Source organism: Drosophila biarmipes, unplaced genomic scaffold, assembly GCF_025231255.1.
Source record: "Drosophila biarmipes strain raj3 unplaced genomic scaffold, RU_DBia_V1.1 ptg000016l, whole genome shotgun sequence".
Lineage (NCBI taxonomy): Eukaryota > Metazoa > Arthropoda > Insecta > Diptera > Drosophilidae > Drosophila > Drosophila biarmipes.
Genome location: NW_026114534.1, coordinates 973339 through 996121, shown reverse-complemented (window position 1 = coordinate 996121; position 22783 = coordinate 973339). Strand labels below are relative to the sequence as shown.

The window sequence follows — 22783 nt, the reverse complement described above, 5'->3', positions numbered from 1 at the left end:
ACGGTTCTGCTGCTAGCCAGCAGGACACCGACAATCCTCGGACTTGATGCGAATGCGGTTTCCCCGATGTGGTTCAGCAAAACTCCAGCTAACTCTGGAGACCGTCTGAATCGCGAACGGGGACAGCACATGGACGAGTGGATCATCGCAAGCGGTGTCTGTGTGCTTAATACGGCCAGCCAGGTGTTCACGTTCGATAATCACCGCTCCAGAAGTGATATCGACGTGACCTTCACCAACGAAGCAGCGCGTGTGTGGGCAACATACGAATGGAGAGTTGACTTCTGGGAGCTGAGTGACCACAACATCATCACTGTTGAGGTTACTCCAGATCCAAGCAGTACCGTTGAGAGCCTAGCTCCGGTACCGCAATGGAGGCTCTCCAATGCAAGTTGGCGAAGATTCAGAGTAGAACTAAGGGATGTAGCTGAATGTCTCGAGGAACTGGAGGAATCGCCGTTGGATGATCATGTGTCAGCCCTTCGCTCCATCGTACACGAAGTGTGCGACAGGGTAATAGGGCGCAGGATACCTGCAGCAAGGGGAAACGTAATATGGTGGAATCCTGAACTGAGTACCAAGCGCCAAGAGGTCAGGAGACTGAGGCGCAGGCTGCAGGCAGCTCGTCGGAGTGGCACCGGCGATGTTGAGCGACTTGCCGCTGGATTAAGGCTTGCCTCAGGCCAGTATAAGAAGCTTATCCTGATGACAAAGGAACAAAACTGGCGGGACTTCGTGGGACGGCACAAGGATGATCCATGGGGGCACGCCTACCGAATATGCCGAGGCCGAAAAAAGACAACCGATCTTGGATGTCTTAGGTCGAACGGCGCGCTACTTACGACATGGCACGACTGCGCAGATATACTCCTCCGCAACTTCTTCCCTGTTGCGGAATCCACAGTGCGTGAGGGTATAACTCCTGCTGCTCCACCGACCCTCGAAGCCTTCGAGGTGGCAACCAGCGTCGCGAAGCTGAGAAGCCGGCGATCGCCGGGAATGGACGGCATCACGGGTGGGATCGTCAAGGAGGTATGGCGTGCTATCCCTCAGCACCTGACGAAGTTGTACTCTCGATGCCTCTCGGAAGGATATTTTCCTGCCGAGTGGAAACACCCGAGAGTGATACCGCTGGTAAAGGGGCCAGATAAGGACAGGAGCGATCCTGCCTCTTATCGTGGCATATGCCTTTTGCCAGTGTTCGGAAAGGTGCTGGAAGGGATCATGGTGAATCGACTGAAGGATGTGCTACCGGATGGCTGCAGATGGCAATTTGGATTTCGGCCTGGACGCTGCGTTGAGGATGCGTGGATGCACGCTAAAAACACCGTTTCCACCAGCCGCGAGAGGAGGGTGCTGGGAATCTTTGTTGATTTCAAGGGTGCCTTCGACAATGTTGAGTGGAACGCGGTGCTGGATCGGCTTATCGACGTCGGCTGTCGAGAGATAGACTTGTGGAAAAGTTATTTCTCCGGTCGAAGTGCCAGTATCATCAGCAGTTACGAAGCGGCCACAGTGTCGGTTACACGGGGCTGCCCGCAAGGGTCCGTCAGTGGTCCATTTATTTGGAACCTACTGATGGATGTGCTGCTTCAGCGCCTGGAGCCACATTGTGCTCTGAGCGCGTTTGCAGATGACTTGCTACTTTTCGTCGATGGGAATTCCCGTGCCGATCTGGAGCGAAAGGGCGAGCAGTTGATGGACATCGTGGGAGCCTGGGGAGCTGAGGTTGGAGTGAGTGTGTCAACCAGCAAGACGGCAATCATGTTGCTGAAAGGGAATCTTTCAGACACTAGGAGACCGACCGTACGGTTTGCTGGAGCAAGCCTGCCATACGTCACCAAATGCCGGTACCTTGGCATCTTAGTCGGCGAGCGGATGAGCTTTCTCCCGCATATCTCTGCTCTCAGAGATCGGCTGGCTGGAGTTGCCGGAGGGCTAGCACGGGTGCTCCGAGTCGATTGGGGGCTCAGCTCCCGTGCTAAGAGGACGATATACAGCGGACTCATGGTCCCCTGTGCACTCTTCGGTGCCTCGGTCTGGTACAAGGCGGCGAGCAAGGGCAAGTCCTTAAGACTCCTCACCTCGTGCCAGAGGACCATCCTATTAGGATGCCTACCGGTATGCCGCACAGTGTCCACGGTGGCACTGCAGGTGCTTGCTGGTGCTCCTCCAATGGATTTAGATGCTCACAGGATGGCAGTGAAGTTTAAGCTCAGAAAGCACGTTCCCCTGGACGAGAGCGACTGGCTCTATGGACAGGACTTGTCTGTGTTGGACTGGAAATCCAAGATGGCTCTGCTAGACGAATGTCTGCTAAATGAGTGGCAACTCAGATGGGACCAAGCGGCTCACGGTTTTGTGACTCGCCAGTTTTTCCCAGAGGCAGCGTTCGTCTACAAGAGGAAGGACTTTGTCTTCACCTTAAGAGCCGGATTCTTGCTGACAGGACACGGGTCGTTCAACGCTTTCCTCCATGGTAGAACCCTCAGCACCACAACCGCATGCTCATGTGGAGAGGAGAGTGAGGACTGGCTTCACGTACTATGTGAGTGCCGCCTCTATAGTGATTTGCGTGACTTGGATGCCCTTGGCATTGTTCGAGTCCAAGAACGATGGAACGTCGCAGGAGTAGTCGAGACCCCAGAACGGATGCGTCTCCTAGGAGCTTTTGCTGATGCTGCCTTCTCGAGGCGTAGGATGGAAGCGACGAGGGATGAACCGCAGGCGCCGGGACAATAGTCCCAAAACCCCCTTGCCGTGTGGCAACGGCGAAGAATACTGCCACAGCTTGTCATTGCTTGTCGTAGGAGGCGACTAATATGACATGGTTGCCCCATCCGAGCTTGTCGGAGCTGAAGGGGTGAGGCCCACCGAGCCTGAAATTTCGGTGCCACGGGTTGAGTGGTTCTCCAAGGCTACTCATTGAGGTCGGCCCCCTAGTGGGAGTTTCGTGGTGGCTGTGGTTGACACCTATATCGCGGGTAGAGTCCCCGGGCTCGACGTGGATGTTGCGTTAATACAACTCGGGTGCTGCGACCCAAAGAACAGTAGAGATTTTAGATAGATCTCGCCCCTATGCAAGGGGGAGTGCTTGCCCGACAAGCAAGTACTTAAATTGCTACTGGGGTGGTTGCTATGTACATAGCTATAGCTTCTAGTCCAGGGCGTTGGTTTGGCGCTTAACCCAGACCCTTGCATTATATACTCCCTTGTGGGTATATTAGAATGCCGTGGCTGTAATCCCTTCAGTGCGGAACACGTCGCGTTAAATAAGTTCGGAGGGATCCGAGACACACCTGTCCCTATCTACTGTCGGTGTTAGATTGCTCGTGCGAACAGACGTGTTTTCCGTACGCTCCGCGAGTGTAGCCAATATTGACTGATAGAGACCAGATACGAAGCTAGAAACAGCACGAAAATTCGTGTTTTGTGCCTGCGAACCCAGTGCGCGTGTTTTCCCTGTGTAAAAGTGGTGAAACCGGGTGAAATTGGGTTTTTCCCATTGGAAATTTTCCATTGCGCCACGTGTGTCACGAGAGAGGCGCTCTCTTGAGAGAGGCGTTAGGCTTATTTAGGCACATTTTGCCTAAAACAGCTGTGCGGTTTGTGTCATCGCTAAACTATTATCAGCTGATCAGCTGATAGAGCTTTCCGACCAGCTGATAATAAAGGGGTAAGTCCTTGGTGGAAAAGCTTTTGGGTTGGAACTGCCGATAACCGGCGGATGGCGCCACCCAAAATGGATGTTGGAGATTCTGGCAGTGAGAGTGCTAGTAGTAGGGGAAGCAGTGGGGGCAGAGGACGACCCAGAGGTAAGCGCAATAAAGCGCCGCTGAGGGACGCCTCTAGGTGCAAGTTGATGGCACTGGATGCAACTGCCGCTGACACTGCGACAGCCCCTGCCGCTGCCGCTGCCGCTGCCCCTGCTGCTGCCGCTGCCGCTGCCCCTGTCGCTGCCCTTGCCGCAGCCCCTGCCGCTCCCGCAGCCCCCGCCGCTGCTGCATCCTCTGCTGAACACGAGAAGACCTTCGTTGCACCAGCCAGTCCTCTAAAATCCTTCTCGGATAGGGAGTGGAGAGGTAATGGTGCCGTCGCTGCCGAGATGGGGGACATCCGATCGGAGATCGGTAGGATGTTCATGGTCTCCTATGCCAACCCGGCCACAAATGTGAAGGTGCAGTCCGTAGCCAACCGCTACGAGGAGGTTGTTGCAGCCCTCCTTATACGGATTGGAGTGCTTGAGGACCGCCTTAAGAAGCAGGCACCGGTTGCCTCGGCCGTCTCATACGCAGCCGCCGCTGCTAGAGGCGCGCACCTTATCGCCTCACCTGCTGCCCCTGTCGCCCCCTATGCCCCTGTAGCCGCACCGCGGAAAATCCGGGAGACCTGGTCGGCAGTCGTTGCATGTGATGATCCGGCCTTATCAGGGAGGCAAATTGCGGACAAGGTCCGCAAAGAGGTAGCGCCTGCTTTGGGCGTCAGAGTGCATGAGGTGCGAGAGTTGAAGCGGGGCGGCGCGATTATTCGCACGCCATCGCAGGCGGAGATGTCGAAAATCGTTGCCTCCGCAAAATTCGCTGAGGTGGGCCTTAAGGTGTCCAAAAACACTGCCGCAAAACCCAGGGTGACGGTACAGGATGTGGACACCACTGTGACGCCGGATGAGTTCATGATGGAGTTAAAAGAGAAAAACTTCGAGGAGATGTCGCTGAAGGAGTTCCAGAAGGCGGTAGTCCTAACAGCGCCACTATAAACGTGACGCTGGAAGTAGATGATCAGGCGTTGGCCGTTCTCGAAAGCGGGAGGGTGTATATCAAGTGGTTCTCTTACCGCTGCCGCTCTCAAGTGCGCACCTATGCGTGCCACCGATGCCTTGGTTTTGACCACAAAGTCAGCGAGTGTCGGTACGCTAGAGAAAACCAGGTCTGCCGCCAGTGCGGACAGAACGACCACGTCGCGGCGAAGTGCAAAAATGCGGTGGACTGCCGTAACTGCCGCCATAAAGGGCTACCCTCGGGGCACTATATGCTCTCGGGTGGATGCCCGATATATAGCGCTGTGCTAGCCAGGGTGCAAGCTAGACATTAACATGTTCAGCTTCATCCAAGCGAATTGTGGTCGAGGCCGTTGCGCTGTCATCGAGCTTGCAAAGCGGATGAGAGATGCTGGCCACCTGTTCGCACTCATTCAGGAGCCCTATGTGGACGCAGGCAAGCGTCTCACTGGACTCCCTGGAGGCATGAGAATCTTCGCTGACAAAAGGAAGAAAGCTGCCATCATCGTGGACGACCCGTCTGCCATCTGCATGCCCATCGAGACATTTACGACGGATTATGGAGTGTGCGTGAGTGTCACAGGAAAATACGGCACCATTTTTCTGTCCTCCGTATACTGCCAGTACTCAGCTGCCCTGCAGCCCTACACTGACTACCTGGATACGGTTCTGCTGCTAGCCAGCAGGACACCGACAATCCTCGGACTTGATGCGAATGCGGTTTCCCCGATGTGGTTCAGCAAAACTCCAGCTAACTCTGGAGACCGTCTGAATCGCGAACGGGGACAGCACATGGACGAGTGGATCATCGCAAGCGGTGTCTGTGTGCTTAATACGGCCAGCCAGGTGTTCACGTTCGATAATCACCGCTCCAGAAGTGATATCGACGTGACCTTCACCAACGAAGCAGCGCGTGTGTGGGCAACATACGAATGGAGAGTTGACTTCTGGGAGCTGAGTGACCACAACATCATCACTGTTGAGGTTACTCCAGATCCAAGCAGTACCGTTGAGAGCCTAGCTCCGGTACCGCAATGGAGGCTCTCCAATGCAAGTTGGCGAAGATTCAGAGTAGAACTAAGGGATGCAGCTGAATGTTTGGAGGAACTGGAGGAATCGCCGTTTGATGATCATGTGTCAGCCCTTCGCTCCATCGTACACGAAGTGTGCGACAGGGTAATAGGGCGCAGGATACCTGCAGCAAGGGGAAACGTAATATGGTGGAATCCTGAACTGAGTACCAAGCGCCAAGAGGTCAGGAGACTGAGGCGCAGGCTGCAGGCAGCTCGTCGGAGTGGCACCGGCGATGTTGAGCGACTTGCCGCTGGATTAAGGCTTGCCTCAGGCCAGTATAAGAAGCTTATCCTGATGACAAAGGAACAAAACTGGCGGGACTTCGTGGGACGGCACAAGGATGATCCATGGGGGCACGCCTACCGAATATGCCGAGGCCGGAAAAAGACAACCGATCTTGGATGTCTTAGGTCGAACGGCGCGCTACTTACGACATGGCACGACTGCGCAGATATACTCCTCCGCAACTTCTTCCCTGTTGCGGAATCCACAGTGCGTGAGGGTATAACTCCTGCTGCTCCACCGACCCTCGAAGCCTTCGAGGTGGCAACCAGCGTCGCGAAGCTGAGAAGCCGGCGATCGCCGGGAATGGACGGCATCACGGGTGGGATCGTCAAGGAGGTATGGCGTGCTATCCCTCAGCACCTGACGAAGTTGTACTCTCGATGCCTCTCGGAAGGATATTTTCCTGCCGAGTGGAAACACCCGAGAGTGATACCGCTGGTAAAGGGGCCAGATAAGGACAGGAGCGATCCTGCCTCTTATCGTGGCATATGCCTTTTGCCAGTGTTCGGAAAGGTGCTGGAAGGGATCATGGTGAATCGACTGAAGGATGTGCTACCGGATGGCTGCAGATGGCAATTTGGATTTCGGCCTGGACGCTGCGTTGAGGATGCGTGGATGCACGCTAAAAACACCGTTTCCACCAGCCGCGAGAGGAGGGTGCTGGGAATCTTTGTTGATTTCAAGGGTGCCTTCGACAATGTTGAGTGGAACGCGGTGCTGGATCGGCTTATCGACGTCGGCTGTCGAGAGATAGACTTGTGGAAAAGTTATTTCTCCGGTCGAAGTGCCAGTATCATCAGCAGTTACGAAGCGGCCACAGTGTCGGTTACACGGGGCTGCCCGCAAGGGTCCGTCAGTGGTCCATTTATTTGGAACCTACTGATGGATGTGCTGCTTCAGCGCCTGGAGCCACATTGTGCTCTGAGCGCGTTTGCAGATGACTTGCTACTTTTCGTCGATGGGAATTCCCGTGCCGATCTGGAGCGAAAGGTTGGAGTGAGTGTGTCAACCAGCAAGACGGCAATCATGTTGCTGAAAGGGAATCTTTCAGACACTAGGAGACCGACGGTACGGTTTGCTGGAGCAAGCCTGCCATACGTCACCAAATGCCGGTACCTTGGCATCTTAGTCGGCGAGCGGATGAGCTTTCTCCCGCATATCTCTGCTCTCAGAGATCGGCTGGCTGGAGTTGCCGGAGGGCTAGCACGGGTGCTCCGAGTCGATTGGGGGCTCAGCTCCCGTGCTAAGAGGACGATATACAGCGGACTCATGGTCCCCTGTGCACTCTTCGGTGCCTCGGTCTGGTACAAGGCGGCGAGCAAGGGCAAGTCCTTAAGACTCCTCACCTCGTGCCAGAGGACCATCCTATTAGGATGCCTACCGGTATGCCGCACAGTGTCCACGGTGGCACTGCAGGTGCTTGCTGGTGCTCCTCCAATGGATTTAGATGCTCACAGGATGGCAGTGAAGTTTAAGCTCAGAAAGCACGTTCCCCTGGACGAGAGCGACTGGCTCTATGGACAGGACTTGTCTGTGTTGGACTGGAAATCCAAGATGGCTCTGCTAGACGAATGTCTGCTAAATGAGTGGCAACTCAGATGGGACCAAGCGGCTCACGGTTTTGTGACTCGCCAGTTTTTCCCAGAGGCAGCGTTCGTCTACAAGAGGAAGGACTTCGTCTTCACCTTAAGAGCCGGATTCTTGCTGACAGGACACGGGTCGTTCAACGCTTTCCTCCATGGTAGAACCCTCAGCACCACAACCGCATGCTCATGTGGAGAGGAGAGTGAGGACTGGCTTCACGTACTATGTGAGTGCCGCCTCTATAGCGATTTGCGTGACTTGGATGCCCTTGGCATTGTTCGAGTCCAAGAACGATGGAACGTCGCAGGAGTAGTCGAGACCCCAGAACGGATGCGTCTCCTAGGAGCTTTTGCTGATGCTGCCTTCTCGAGGCGTAGGATGGAAGCGACGAGGGATGAACCGCAGGCGCCGGGACAATAGTCCCAAAACCCCCTTGCCGTGTGGCAACGGCGAAGAATACTGCCACAGCTTGTCATTGCTTGTCGTAGGAGGCGACTAATATGACATGGTTGCCCCATCCGAGCTTGTCGGAGCTGAAGGGGTGAGGCCCACCGAGCCTGAAATTTCGGTGCCACGGGTTGAGTGGTTCTCCAAGGCTACTCATTGAGGTCGGCCCCCTAGTGGGAGTTTCGTGGTGGCTGTGGTTGACACCTATATCGCGGGTAGAGTCCCCGGGCTCGACGTGGATGTTGCGTTAATACAACTCGGGTGCTGCGACCCAAAGAACAGTAGAGATTTTAGATAGATCTCGCCCCTATGCAAGGCGGAGTGCTTGCCCGACAAGCAAGTACTTAAATTGCTACTGGGGTGGTTGCTATGTACATAGCTATAGCTTCTAGTCCAGGGCGTTGGTTTGGCGCTTAACCCACACCCTTGCATTATATACTCCCTTGTGGGTATATTAGAATGCCGTGGCTGTAATCCCTTCAGTGCGGAACACGTCACGTTAAATAAGTTCGGAGGGATCCGAGACACACCTGTCCCTATCTACTATCTAGCGAAACCACAGCCAAGGGAACGGGCTTGGAATAATTAGCGGGGAAAGAAGACCCTTTTGAGCTTGACTCTAATCTGGCAGTGTAAGGAGACATAAGAGGTGTAGAATAAGTGGGAGATATTAGACCTCGGTTTGGTATCGCCAATGAAATACCACTACTCTTATTGTTTCCTTACTTACTTGATTAAATGGAACGTGTATCATTTCCTAGCCATTATACGGATATATTTATTATATCTTATGGTATTGGGTTTTGATGCAAGCTTCTTGATCAAAGTATCACGAGTTTGTTATATAATCGCAAACAAATTCTTTAATAAAACGGTGCATTTATGTATTTTTGATTTGAAAATTTGGTATAACTCCAATTACTCAGGTATGATCCAATTCAAGGACATTGCCAGGTAGGGAGTTTGACTGGGGCGGTACATCTCTCAAATAATAACGGAGGTGTCCCAAGGCCAGCTCAGTGCGGACAGAAACCACACATAGAGCAAAAGGGCAAATGCTGACTTGATCTCGGTGTTCAGTACACACAGGGACAGCAAAAGCTCGGCCTATCGATCCTTTTGGTTTAAAGAGTTTTTAACAAGAGGTGTCAGAAAAGTTACCATAGGGATAACTGGCTTGTGGCGGCCAAGCGTTCATAGCGACGTCGCTTTTTGATCCTTCGATGTCGGCTCTTCCTATCATTGTGAAGCAAAATTCACCAAGCGTTGGATTGTTCACCCATGCAAGGGAACGTGAGCTGGGTTTAGACCGTCGTGAGACAGGTTAGTTTTACCCTACTAATGACAAAACGTTGTTGCGACAGCATTCCTGCGTAGTACGAGAGGAACCGCAGGTACGGACCAATGGCACAATACTTGTTCGAGCGAACAGTGGTATGACGCTACGTCCGTTGGATTATGCCTGAACGCCTCTAAGGTCGTATCCGTGCTGGACTGCAATGATAAATAAGGGGCAATTTGCATTGTATGGCTTCTAAACCATTTAAAGTTTATAATTTACTTTTTAAACGACAATGGATGTGATGCCAATGTAATTTGTAACATAGTAAATTGGGAGGATCTTTGATCACCTGATGCCGCGCTAGTTACATATAAAAGCATTATTTAATACAATGACAAAGCCTAGAATCAATTGTAAACGACTTTTGTAACAGGCAAGGTGTTGTAAGTGGTTGAGCAGCTGCCATACTGCGATCCACTGAAGCTTATCCTTTGCTTGATGATTCGATAATAAAATTGCATAATTTATTTGTTGTGTTGAACTTCTTATATAAAGTTCAACCAACAATCTATTTGTATGCATTGATTGTTTGCTTGGCTTTGTGGCGAATTTTTAATCCTTTATATATTACATTCCTAAGGTCTAGATTTTCAAGTAAGAGACCAATTTGATTAACATATCAATATAAGTACAACTCGACCATCTAATAATAACAATATGAATCGTCATCTTATTAGTTACGCGAAGATTGGCAAACATATAATATAAAAATATTCCTAAGGTCTAGATTTTCAAGTAAGAGACCAATTTGATTAACATATCAATATAAGTACAACTCGACCATCTAATAATAACAATATGAATCGTCATCTTATTAGTGACGCGAAGATTGGCAAACATATAATATAAAAATATTCCTAAGGTCTAGATTTTCAAGTAAGAGACCAATTTGATTAACATATCAATATAAGTACAACTCGACCATCTAATAATAACAATATGAATCGTCATCTTATTAGTGACGCGAAGATTGGCAAACATATAATATAAAAATATTCCTAAGGTCTAGATTTTCAAGTAAGAGACCAATTTGATTAACATATCAATATAAGTACAACTCGACCATCTAATAATAATATGAATCGTCATCTTATTAGTGACGCGAAGATTGGCAAACATATAATATAAAAATATTCCTAAGGTCTAGATTTTCAAGTAAGAGACCAATTTGATTAACATATCAATATAAGTACAACTCGACCATCTAATAATAACAATATGAATCGTCATCTTATTAGTGACGCGAAGATTGGCAAACATATAATATAAAAATATTCCTAAGGTCTAGATTTTCAAGTAAGAGACCAATTTGATTAACATATCAATATAAGTACAACTCGACCATCTAATAATAACAATATGAATCGTCATCTTATTAGTGACGCGAAGATTGGCAAACATATAATATAAAAATATTCCTAAGGTCTAGATTTTCAAGTAAGAGACCAATTTGATTAACATATCAATATAAGTACAACTCGACCATCTAATAATAACAATATGAATCGTCATCTTATTAGTGACGCGAAGATTGGCAAACATATAATATAAAAATATTCCTAAGGTCTAGATTTTCAAGTAAGAGACCAATTTGATTAACATATCAATATAAGTACAACTCGACCATCTAATAATAACAATATGAATCGTCATCTTATTAGTGACGCGAAGATTGGCAAACATATAATATACAAATATTCCTAAGGTCTAGATTTTCAAGTAAGAGACCAATTTGATTAACATATCAATATAAGTACAACTCGACCATCTAATAATAACAATATGAATCGTCATCTTATTAGTGACGCGAAGATTGGCAAACATATAATATAAAAATATTCCTAAGGTCTAGATTTTCAAGTAAGAGACCAATTTGATTAACATATCAATATAAGTACAACTCGACCATCTAATAATAACAATATGAATCGTCATCTTTTTAGTGACGCGAAGATTGGCAAACATATAATATAAAAATATTCCTAAGGTCTAGAATCTTAAGCAATAGACCAATTCAACTAAGAGTTGACATATAAAAATATGTTCCTTTTAATGTTAGCAAAATTTTATCGTCACATACTGTTAGTGACGCGAACGTTTTTTTCTCCATGTTTATATGAATGTTTATTCAAAGGTAGAAAGGCAGGATCGTTATTTTATAAGTGAAGCGATAAAAAAATATTATGCAATAGGACATCTATTTATAAATATTTTTAAGTCTTAGAAATTCAAGTAAAGAGATTCAAGAAATTCATTCAACTTAGAGCGCACATATAATTAAAACTATTCCTGAGGTTTAGAAACCAAATTAAATAAAGAGGACATATAAACGTATGTGGTATTTTGATGGTAGTAAAAATGTATCGCGATATTATTAGTGACGCGACCAATTTTTATACTCTTTGCTCCATGTGCAAATATATCTAGTGTTTAGATAGTCAATTAAAAATGACAATTTTAACTAAAAGACTTAAAAAAGTGTTTGTCAAACTTATAATTTTGTCAATACTATATAAAACGCCAATCATATCCTTATAAAAGTAAATACGGTATATGGTTATAAATACAAAACCATATATAAATAAAAAAATGAAATCGTATGTATATGGCTTATAGGTATAATACCTATAAGGCATAATAATGTATAATATTAGCAAATATACATATAAAAGTGCATAAATTGTATAGATATGGCATAAAGAAGGCATTTATGAGAATAGCTAGTAGAATTTGCCCATACACTACTAGCGAAATGAGATATTTATACCTAGTGAGGGCGGCACTAGTACTATAAATTGTGGCAAAATAAATCTTATGCAAATGCATAGGATTTTGTCAATACCGTACAAAAAACTAAGTAAAACGTATGGATATTGAAAAATAAATGGATTATATTCATAAAATACGAATATTTCTTGCATTCTCTTGTTATATGAGAGAATATCATACGGAGCGGGTAGCCCCTAGTATAGTAAGCAGTCGAATGGGAGACAGCGTGTCCAAAAACACCTATAGGGAGGTGGTCGTTGGCGGACCTCTCCTCGTATTGGTCAAACTTATGATTTTGTCAATACTATATAAAACGCCAATCATATCCATATAAAAGTGAATACAGTATATGGATATGAATAAAAAACCATACATAAATAAAAAAAAAAATATGTATAAAAAATTATACATATATTTATATTAAGCAATCGTATGGATGTGGCTTATAGGTATAATACCTATAAGGCATAATAATGTATAATATAGCAAATATACATATAAAAGTGCATGAATTGTATAGATATGGCATATAAGTGACATATTTATGAGAATAGCTAGTAGAATTTGCCCATACACTACTAGCGAAATGAGATATTTATACCTAGTGAGGGCGGCACTAGTACTATAAATTGTGGCAAAATAAATCTTATGCAAATGCATAGGATTTTGTCAATACCATACATAAACCGTATGGATATTGAGAAGTTAATAGATTACATCTATAATATGAGAAGTATTTTAGTATTCTTATTAAATAAGAGAATACTATAAGGGTGAGTAGCAAAGAGAATTGAATATACCCGAATGGGAGACAGCGTGTCCAAAAACTACTATAGGTGGTGTGGCAAATATGAGGAAGGCAATATATCCATATAATGAAAATAAAAGTGCGTTTTCTTATTATATAAGAGAACACTATATGGGTGAGTGGCAAAGTAAATTGAATATACCCGAATGGGAGACAGCGTGTCCAAAAACTACTATAGGTGGTGTGGCAAATATGAGGAAGGCAATATATCCATATAATGAAAATAAAAGTGCGTTTTCTTATTATATAAGAGAACACTATATGGGTGAGTGGCAAAGTAAATTGAATATACCCGAATGGGAGACAGCGTGTCCAAAAACTACTATAGGTGGTGTTGCAAATATGAGGAAGGCAATATATCCATATAATGAATATAAAAGTGCGTTGTCTTATTATATAAGAGAACACTTTATGGGTGAGTGGCAAAGTAAATTGAATATACCCGAATGGGAGACAGCGTGTCCAAAAACTACTATAGGATGGTCAATGGGCCGGCCGTCTGCTATTGACATATGTCAGTAGAGAAGATATTATCCGTCAAATTTGTTTCTTTATTCATTTATTTGAATACGAGACTTGGCTCCGCGGTTAATATTTTAAGCCCAAAGATAATAACGTTGAAACAAAGGCCAAGTTTCTATTGTACATAGAATAACAAATTGTTTCCGAATTTTATCGTTAATTTTAGGAGGTAGGCTAACATGATTTATATTATATGTGTATTATTAAATAATAATAGTACATAAAAGTCTACCAAAGAAATATAAAAATGTAATTATGAATACATTTTCAATATTAATATCAACTTATATTGTTGATAATAAAAATAGCTATTAAGAGAGTTATTTAAGAAATTATATAATATATAATAAAGAGTATATATATAAATAATATATAAGTATATATTATTTAAGAAATAAATATAGTAGTAATAATTATATATATACACTCGGTTCTATTTTATATATTACCAGAGACTTATATGGATATATATAGATAAATTTTAAATTTATCGTCAAAATACAAATGATTAACTCAATATCTTATATTGGTTAAACAAAAATTGTACATGTGTGGATACAATATATTATGTATGTCGAACAAAAATGATATTTTAGAATGAAATGTGCATATATAAAGAAAATATATGAAAAATAAATATTGTGTTTATAAAGAATATGATTCTTTTTGACATCAATAAAAACTTGTTATTATTAGTGGCGAAACAAGTATAAATTGGAAAACAAACGTATACGAATGCTATATAAAAATGGCCGTATTCGATAGAAATAAAATCTATAACAACATATATATTGCTAATTTCTATTCAAAAAATATGAATGAAATATGAATAAAAACATTATTCTGGTTGATCCTGCCAGTAGTTATATGCTTGTCTCAAAGATTAAGCCATGCATGTCTAAGTACACACGAATTAAAAGTGAAACCGCAAAAGGCTCATTATATCAGTTATGGTTCCTTAGATCGTTAACAGTTACTTGGATAACTGTGGTAATTCTAGAGCTAATACATGCAATTAAAACATGAACCTTATGGAACATGTGCTTTTATTAGGCTAAAACCAAGCGATCGCAAGATCGTTATATTGGTTGAACTCTAGATAACATGCAGATCGTATGGTCTTGTACCGACGACAGATCTTTCAAATGTCTGCCCTATCAACTTTTGATGGTAGTATCTAGGACTACCATGGTTGCAACGGGTAACGGGGAATCAGGGTTCGATTCCGGAGAGGGAGCCTGAGAAACGGCTACCACATCTAAGGAAGGCAGCAGGCGCGTAAATTACCCACTCCCAGCTCGGGGAGGTAGTGACGAAAAATAACAATACAGGACTCATATCCGAGGCCCTGTAATTGGAATGAGTACACTTTAAATCCTTTAACAAAGACCAATTGGAGGGCAAGTCTGGTGCCAGCAGCCGCGGTAATTCCAGCTCCAATAGCGTATATTAAAGTTGTTGCGGTTAAAACGTTCGTAGTTGAACTTGTGCTTCATACGGGTAGTACAACTTACAATTGTGGTTAGTACTATACCTTTATGTATGTAAGCGTATTACCGGTGGAGTTCTTACATGTGCTTAGATACTTGTATTTTTTCATATGTTCCTCCTATTTAAAAACCTGCATTAGTGCTCTTAAACGAGTGTTATTGTGGGCCGGTACAATTACTTTGAACAAATTAGAGTGCTTAAAGCAGGCTTCAAATGCCTGAATATTCTGTGCATGGGATAATGAAATAAGACCTCTGTTCTGCTTTCATTGGTTTTCAGATCAAGAGGTAATGATTAATAGAAGCAGTTTGGGGGCATTAGTATTACGACGCGAGAGGTGAAATTCTTGGACCGTCGAAAGACTAACTTAAGCAAAAGCATTTGCCAAAGATGTTTTCATTAATCAAGAACGAAAGTTAGAGGTTCGAAGGCGATCAGATACCGCCCTAGTTCTAACCATAAACGATGCCAGCTAGCAATTGGGTGTAGCTACTTTTATGGCTCTCTCAGTCGCTTCCCGGGAAACCAAAGCTTTTGGGCTCCGGGGGAAGTATGGTTGCAAAGCTGAAACTTAAAGGAATTGACGGAAGGGCACCACCAGGAGTGGAGCCTGCGGCTTAATTTGACTCAACACGGGAAAACTTACCAGGTCCGAACATAAGTGTGTAAGACAGATTGATAGCTCTTTCTCGAATCTATGGGTGGTGGTGCATGGCCGTTCTTAGTTCGTGGAGTGATTTGTCTGGTTAATTCCGATAACGAACGAGACTCAAATATATTAAATAGATATCTTCAGGATTATGGTGTTGAAGCTTATATAGCCTTCATTCATGGTGGCAGTAAAATGTTTATTGTGTTTGAATGTGTTTATATAAGTGGAGCCGTACCTGTTGGTTTGTCCCATTATAAGGACACTAGCTTCTTAAATGGACAAATTGCGTCTAGCAATAATGAGATTGAGCAATAACAGGTCTGTGATGCCCTTAGATGTCCTGGGCTGCACGCGCGCTACAATGAAAGTATCAACGTGTATTTCCTAGACCGAGAGGTCCGGGTAAACCGCTGAACCACTTTCATGCTTGGGATTGTGAACTGAAACTGTTCACATGAACTTGGAATTCCCAGTAAGTGTGAGTCATTAACTCGCATTGATTACGTCCCTGCCCTTTGTACACACCGCCCGTCGCTACTACCGATTGAATTATTTAGTGAGGTCTCCGGACGTGATCACTGTGACGCCTTGCGTGTTACGGTTGTTTCGCAAAAGTTGACCGAACTTGATTATTTAGAGGAAGTAAAAGTCGTAACAAGGTTTCCGTAGGTGAACCTGCGGAAGGATCATTAATGTTTTAATATCCTTACCGTTAATAAAATATTTGTTTATATTATAATAAATACATTATAGTATTACAAATAAAATATGAATTGCCAAAATGTATATGAGATCTATTATAGATCAAATGAAATTTCGAACAAGCAAATCGAAATAATGCAAATATTAAAATTATATATTGTATTTAATACATATGAGAGAAATTAATAAGCAGCCAAAGCAAACAAATAAAAATTCGAACAAGCAAATCGAATTATTAAAATAATAATATTAAATTATTATTGTATATCCTTACCGTTAATAAAATATTTGTTTATATTATAATAAATACATTATAATAATACAAATAAAATATGAATTGCCAAAATGTATATGAGATCTAATATAGATCAAATAAAATTTCGAACAAGCAAATCGAAATAATGCAAATATTAAAATTATATATTGTATTTAATACATATGAGAGAAATAATAAGCAGCCAAAGCAAACAAATAAAAATTCGAACAAGCAAATCGAATTATTAAAATAATAATATTAAATTATTATTGTATATCCTTACCGTTAATAAAATATTTGTTTATATTATAATAAATACATTATAGTAATACAAATAAAATATGAATTGCCAAAATGTATATGATCTAATATAGATCAAATGAAATTTCGAACAAGCAAATCGAAATAATGCAAATATTAAAATTATATATTGTATTTAATACATATGAGAGAAATAATAAGCAGCCAAAACAAACAAATAAAAATTCGAACAAGCAAATCGAATTATTAAAATAATAATATTAAATTATTATTGTATATAAACACAATTAAAATACTGTGTGTATATGGACCATAATATACACGCGTTGCGATATGTATTGTTCATCTCAGTTATGCGCATACATTGGATAATGCAACAACCTAAAATGTACAATGTTGTACCTGGTTTTATACAGGTTAATGTTTTATATAAATTTCAATTTATATCGCTAAAAAAGTATTAATATATATATATATATATATTTATTTACAATAAATGCAATTTAAAAAGAAATACTTTGATATATATTGGTTATATAAAACTAAGACATTTCGCAGCATTCGTTTTAGGTATAAAAATAAATTTATTGAAGGAATTGATATATGCCAGTAAAATGGTGTATTTTTAATTTCTTTCAATAAAAACATATTTGACAAAATTAAGAAACCAATTTATAAAACTCTAAGCGGTGGATCACTCGGCTCATGGGTCGATGAAGAACGCAGCAAACTGTGCGTCATCGTGTGAACTGCAGGACACATGAACATCGACATTTTGAACGCATATCGCAGTCCATGCTGTTATGTACTTTAATTAATTTTATAGTGCTGCTTGGACTACATATGGTTGAGGGTTGTAAGACTATGCTAATTAAGTTGCTTATACAAATTTTATAATGAAATTTTATAAGCATATGGTATATTATTGGATAATAATAATTTAATTATTTTATTCATAATATTAAAAAATATATGAAAAACATTATCTCACATTAGTAAATAATTTGAATGTGAAAAACGAAGAGAAATATTTTCTTTTTCAATCAAATGATACTGAGAAATGTCTAGCATAAAAATTTATCTAGAATTGTCTCTTATTAATGATTAGAAAATAGAAAACCGTTGACAATATTATTGTTCTTCGTTGATTCGTTAAATCAAACAAATGCCATTTATATACAGATATTATTAATATAACGAATTTAATAAAATGTTTTATCATTATATATAAAGAATTAATTGCATATAAAAGTTATACTCAACTCATATGGGACTACCCCCTGAATTTAAGCATATTAATTAGGGGAGGAAGAGAAACTAACAAGGATTTTCTTAGTAGCGGCGAGCGAAAAGAAATCAGTTCAGCACTAAGTCACTTTGTCTATATGGCAAATGTGAGATGCAGTGTATGGAGCGTCAATATTCTAGTATGAGAAATTAACGATTTAAGTCCTTCTTAAATGAGGCCATTTACCCATAGAGGGTGCCAGGCCCGTATAACGTTAATGATTACTAGATGATGTTTCCAAAGAGTCGTGTTGCTTGATAGTGCAGCACTAAGTGGGTGGTAAACTCCATCTAAAACTAAATATAACCATGAGACCGATAGTAAACAAGTACCGTGAGGGAAAGTTGAAAAGAACTCTGAATAGAGAGTTAAACAGTACGTGAAACTGCTTAGAGGTTAAGCCCGATGAACCTGAATATCCGTTATGGAAAATTCATCATTAGAATTGTAATATTTAAACAATATTATGATAATAGTGTGCATTTTTTCCATATAAGGACATTGTAATCTATTAGCATACCAAATTTATCATAAAATATAACTTATAGTTTATTCAAATTAATTTGCTTGCATTTTAACACAGAATAAATGTTATTAATTTGATAAAGTGCTGATAGATTTATATGAATACAGTGCGTTAATTTTTCGGAATTATATAATGGCATAATTATCATTGATTTTTGTGTTTATTATATGCACTTGTAGGATTAACAATGCGAAAGATTCAGGATACCTTCGGGACCCGTCTTGAAACACGGACCAAGGAGTCTAACATATGTGCAAGTTATTGGGATATAAACCTAATAGCGTAATTAACTTGACTAATAATGGGATTAGTTTTTTAACTATTTATAGCTAATTAACACAATCCCGGGGCGTTCTATATAGTTATGTATAATGATATTTATATTATTTATGCCTCTAACTGGAACGTACCTTGAGCATATATGCTGTGACCCGAAAGATGGTGAACTATACTTGATCAGGTTGAAGTCAGGGGAAACCCTGATGGAAGACCGAAACAGTTCTGACGTGCAAATCGATTGTCAGAATTGAGTATAGGGGCGAAAGACCAATCGAACCATCTAGTAGCTGGTTCCTTCCGAAGTTTCCCTCAGGATAGCTGGTGCATTTTAATATTATATAAAATAATCTTATCTGGTAAAGCGAATGATTACAGGCCTTAGGGTCGAAACGATCTTAACCTATTCTCAAACTTTAAATGGGTAAGAACCTTAACTTTCTTGATATGAAGTTCAAGGTTATGATATAATGTGCCCAGTGGGCCACTTTTGGTAAGCAGAACTAGCGCTGTGGGATGAACCAAACGTAATGTTACGGTGCCCAAACTAACAACTCATGCAGATACCATGAAAGGCGTTGGTTGCTTAAAACAGCAGGACGGTGATCATGGAAGTCGAAATCCGCTAAGGAGTGTGTAACAACTCACCTGCCGAAGCAACTAGCCCTTAAAATGGATGGCGCTTAAGTTGTATACCTATACATTACCGCTAAAGTAGATGATTTATATTACTTGTAATATAAATTTTGAAACTTTAGTGAGTAGGAAGGTACAATGGTATGCGTAGAAGTGTTTGGCGTAAGCCTGCATGGAGCTGCCATTGGTACAGATCTTGGTGGTAGTAGCAAATAATCGAATGAGACCTTGGAGGACTGAAGTGGAGAAGGGTTTCGTGTGAACAGTGGTTGATCACGAGTTAGTCGGTCCTAAGTTCAAGGCGAAAGCCGAAAATTTTCAAGTAAAATACAAATGCCAAACAAATATATATATTATATAAAATCTAGCTAAATTAATATACTTGAATAATTTTGAACGAAAGGGAATACGGTTCCAATTCCGTAACCTGTTGAGTATCCGTTTGTTATTAAATATGGGCCTCGTGCTCATCCTGGCAACAGGAACGACCATAAAGAAGCCGTCGAGAGATATCGGAAGAGTTTTCTTTTCTGTTTTATAGCCGTACTACCATGGAAGTCTTTCGCAGAGAGATATGGTAGATGGGCTAGAAGAGCATGACATATACTGTTGTGTCGATATTTTCTCCTCGGACCTTGAAAATTTATGGTGGGGACACGCAAACTTCTCAACAGGCCGTACCAATATCCGCAGCTGGTCTCCAAGGTGAAGAGTCTCTAGTCGATAGAATAATGTAGGTAAGGGAAGTCGGCAAATTAGATCCGTAACTTCGGGATAAGGATTGGCTCTGAAGATTGAGATAGTCGGGCTTGATTGGGAAACAATAACATGGTTTATGTGCTCGTTCTGGGTAAATAGAGTTTCTAGCATTTATGTTAGTTACTTGTTCCCCGGATAGTTTAGTTACGTAGCCAATTGTGGAACTTTCTTGCTAAAATTTTTAAGAATACTAATTGGGTTAAACCAATTAGTTCTTATTAATTATAACGATTATCAATTAACAATCAATTCAGAACTGGCACGGACTTGGGGAATCCGACTGTCTAATTAAAACAAAGCATTGTGATGGCCCTAGCGGGTGTTGACACAATGTGATTTCTGCCCAGTGCTCTGAATGTCAAAGTGAAGAAATTCAAGTAAGCGCGGGTCAACGGCGGGAGTAACTATGACTCTCTTAAGGTAGCCAAATGCCTCGTCATCTAATTAGTGACGCGCATGAATGGATTAACGAGATTCCTTCCTACTGTCCCTATCTACTATCTAGCGAAACCACAGCCAAGGGAACGGGCTTGGAATAATTAGCGGGGAAAGAAGACCCTTTTGAGCTTGACTCTAATCTGGCAGTGTAAGGAGACATAAGAGGTGTAGAATAAGTGGGAGATATTAGACCTCGGTTTGGTATCGCCAATGAAATACCACTACTCTTATTGTTTCCTTACTTACTTGATTAAATGGAACGTGTATCATTTCCTAGCCATTATACGGATATATTTATTATATCTTATGGTATTGGGTTTTGATGCAAGCTTCTTGATCAAAGTATCACGAGTTTGTTATATAATCGCAAACAAATTCTTTAATAAAACGGTGCATTTATGTATTTTTGATTTGAAAATTTGGTATAACTCCAATTACTCAGGTATGATCCAATTCAAGGACATTGCCAGGTAGGGAGTTTGACTGGGGCGGTACATCTCTCAAATAATAACGGAGGTGTCCCAAGGCCAGCTCAGTGCGGACAGAAACCACACATAGAGCAAAAGGGCAAATGCTGACTTGATCTCGGTGTTCAGTACACACAGGGACAGCAAAAGCTCGGCCTATCGATCCTTTTGGTTTAAAGAGTTTTTAACAAGAGGTGTCAGAAAAGTTACCATAGGGATAACTGGCTTGTGGCGGCCAAGCGTTCATAGCGACGTCGCTTTTTGATCCTTCGATGTCGGCTCTTCCTATCATTGTGAAGCAAAATTCACCAAGCGTTGGATTGTTCACCCATGCAAGGGAACGTGAGCTGGGTTTAGACCGTCGTGAGACAGGTTAGTTTTACCCTACTAATGACAAAACGTTGTTGCGACAGCATTCCTGCGTAGTACGAGAGGAACCGCAGGTACGGACCAATGGCACAATACTTGTTCGAGCGAACAGTGGTATGACGCTACGTCCGTTGGATTATGCCTGAACGCCTCTAAGGTCGTATCCGTGCTGGACTGCAATGATAAATAAGGGGCAATTTGCATTGTATGGCTTCTAAACCATTTAAAGTTTATAATTTACTTTTTAAACGACAATGGATGTGATGCCAATGTAATTTGTAACATAGTAAATTGGGAGGATCTTTGATCACCTGATGCCGCGCTAGTTACATATAAAAGCATTATTTAATACAATGACAAAGCCTAGAATCAATTGTAAACGACTTTTGTAACAGGCAAGGTGTTGTAAGTGGTTGAGCAGCTGCCATACTGCGATCCACTGAAGCTTATCCTTTGCTTGATGATTCGATAATAAAATTGCATAATTTATTTGTTGTGTTGAACTTCTTATATAAAGTTCAACCAACAATCTATTTGTATGCATTGATTGTTTGCTTGGCTTTGTGGCGAATTTTTAATCCTTTATATATTACATTCCTAAGGTCTAGATTTTCAAGTAAGAGACCAATTTGATTAACATATCAATATAAGTACAACTCGACCATCTAATAATAACAATATGAATCGTCATCTTATTAGTGACGCGAAGATTGGCAAACATATAATATAAAAATATTCCTAAGGTCTAGATTTTCAAGTAAGAGACCAATTTGATTAACATATCAATATAAGTACAACTCGACCATCTAATAATAACAATATGAATCGTCATCTTATTAGTGACGCGAAGATTGGCAAACATATAATATAAAAATATTCCTAAGGTCTAGATTTTCAAGTAAGAGACCAATTTGATTAACATATCAATATAAGTACAACTCGACCATCTAATAATAACAATATGAATCGTCATCTTATTAGTGACGCGAAGATTGGCAAACATATAATATAAAAATATTCCTAAGGTCTAGATTTTCAAGTAAGAGACCAATTT

The 22783-nt window shown here is 41.8% G+C and overlaps 3 non-coding genes across 3 annotated transcripts; all 3 read left to right on the top strand.

Moving 5' to 3' along the window:
* Positions 1 to 14448: 14448 nt before the first annotated feature.
* Positions 14449 to 16443, top strand: LOC127011929 (small subunit ribosomal RNA). The gene has a single exon (XR_007765388.1). It is a non-coding gene; the product is annotated as a small subunit ribosomal RNA (ribosomal RNA).
* A 1205-nt stretch (positions 16444 to 17648) lies between these two features.
* LOC127011850 (5.8S ribosomal RNA) lies at positions 17649 to 17827 on the top strand. Its single transcript, XR_007765311.1, has one exon. It is a non-coding gene; the product is annotated as a 5.8S ribosomal RNA (ribosomal RNA).
* Positions 17828 to 18223: 396 nt separating this feature from the next.
* On the top strand, positions 18224 to 22198 carry LOC127011958 (large subunit ribosomal RNA). Its single transcript, XR_007765417.1, has one exon. It is a non-coding gene; the product is annotated as a large subunit ribosomal RNA (ribosomal RNA).
* Positions 22199 to 22783: the final 585 nt, after the last annotated feature.